This window comes from Nicotiana tabacum, chromosome 19 (assembly GCF_000715075.1).
Source record: "Nicotiana tabacum cultivar K326 chromosome 19, ASM71507v2, whole genome shotgun sequence".
NCBI lineage: Eukaryota > Viridiplantae > Streptophyta > Magnoliopsida > Solanales > Solanaceae > Nicotiana > Nicotiana tabacum.
Window position 1 is genome coordinate 80,506,162 of NC_134098.1, and position 1,764 is coordinate 80,507,925.

A 1,764-nucleotide genomic window follows, 5' to 3' on the forward strand; every position below is an offset into this window, starting at 1 on the left:
TGCAAAGGAACATAAGATATATGCTTCAAGTTGAATAATGTCGCACGATAAGGAATGAAAGAAGTTGAAATTTTCCTACTAGCTCTGTAGCCTATCGAAGATAAGTACAGACATCTTCGTACCGATCCGCAAGACTCTTCTAAATTCGTTCGTGACTCGTATAACCAAAGAACCTAGAGCTCTGATACCAACTTGTCACTAGCCAAAATTCTACCATATGCGTTGTGATGGCACTTAGTCACTAAAATAACTCATGCTTTACATGATTAGATTAACTTCTGAAATTAAAGAGCATAATTATCTATGCTACAAACCTCTAGATTGTAATCTATAGGAAAATTAAAATCAAAAAATACATAAAATATTTATTAAAAAAATAAAAGAATGTGCTCAGTGGAATGAGAATGAATTAGAGAGATTGTCCTCAGCAATAATTATATTAACGAGATTATTCAACAACCTCATCTTCGCACCTCCTTTTCTTAAATCAAATTATGCAAACACACACACAGAAAGAGAAAATGAAACACTATTTTGAAAGTTGAGAGATCCATTCAGCGATTAACGTCAATTTACAGGGAAAAAAACAAGGTTCACTATTGAGAATATTTATTAATATAATTAGTAGTAGCTATCACAGGGGTACTTCTTAATTAGGTATTAGCGTTAGTCAATTAGATATTTATTTTTCCTATCACACGTGTGTGTATATAAAAGAAACATAGCAAATGAATACAAGTTAGTCTTCATTTTCTCACTTTCATTTTTTCAGAAGCTTCTTCTCTTTCACAGCTCAATCTCTCATTTGTCTCTCGAGCTCAAGGTGTCATATCAATGGCAGTCTACTCTCGTGGTTAATCTATGAATTTGATACGGTATCAGAGCCTAATTTTCAATTTTGAATCTAGTTCCCATTCACTCATCGTTCTTTGTTGCTTTTTTTGCTCAATTCAAAATCGCAAATCGAAAGTTTGCGAAATTACGATCTGTTTGAAGTCCGTCGAAATTGTTGCTTCGTTTCTTCTCAAATTCATCAATTGATTGCTCGTTTCTGTATTTTCTTCTCAACTTATGGCCGGAGATAAGGATGATTCGAGTTCGACTAACCCTGGTTTTGATTCAACCAATCCGTTGAACATGCACCCATCGGGGAGTGACGGAACGATGCTGGTATCGGTCGCATTTAATGGAACTAGTTAAAGATCTTGGAGGAGAGGAGTCCTTAGATCCCTCTCAGTGAAGAATAAAGTCGGCTTCATAACTGGAAAGTGTAAGAAACCAGACTCCAATCATGTAACTTTCGAACAGTGGGAGTGATGGTAGGCTATAATCCCGTATCTTAGTCGCTTACTGCACTCTAATTTACTGCACTTTACTCATGTTGAGCTTTAATTAGTAGTGTTTTATACTTATTGTGTGTTTTATGCCGTATAGGAGTGATTCCGAGTTATTTAGATGTTATGGAATGAATTCAAGCTATTCTGGAGCTTTGAAGTCTGAGTAAAAGCTCAAGGATTAAGTTGGGATCGTGTTCGGGGATCAACGGATGATTAGTGCACTTTAAAAATGAAACGAAGAATCGAGCAAGCATACTGCGCATTGTCTAGTAAAATGCACATAACCTTTCTTTCAAAATTCCATTTGGGCTCCACAATATATCGTTGGAAAGCTATTTAAAAGGACTACAACTTTCATGTTTTATATTTTCCCAAATTCCCAACTCCCATGGCGCATGGGGCGGCGCGAGGCACGGCTCGGATGTAC

The 1,764-nt window shown here is 36.4% G+C and overlaps 1 non-coding gene across 1 annotated transcript; it reads right to left on the minus strand.

Moving 5' to 3' along the window:
* Positions 1-388: 388 nt before the first annotated feature.
* On the minus strand, positions 389-472 carry LOC142174030 (small nucleolar RNA U30). Its single transcript, XR_012703390.1, has one exon. It is a non-coding gene; the product is annotated as a small nucleolar RNA U30 (small nucleolar RNA).
* Between the last annotated feature and the right edge of the window lie 1,292 nt (positions 473-1,764).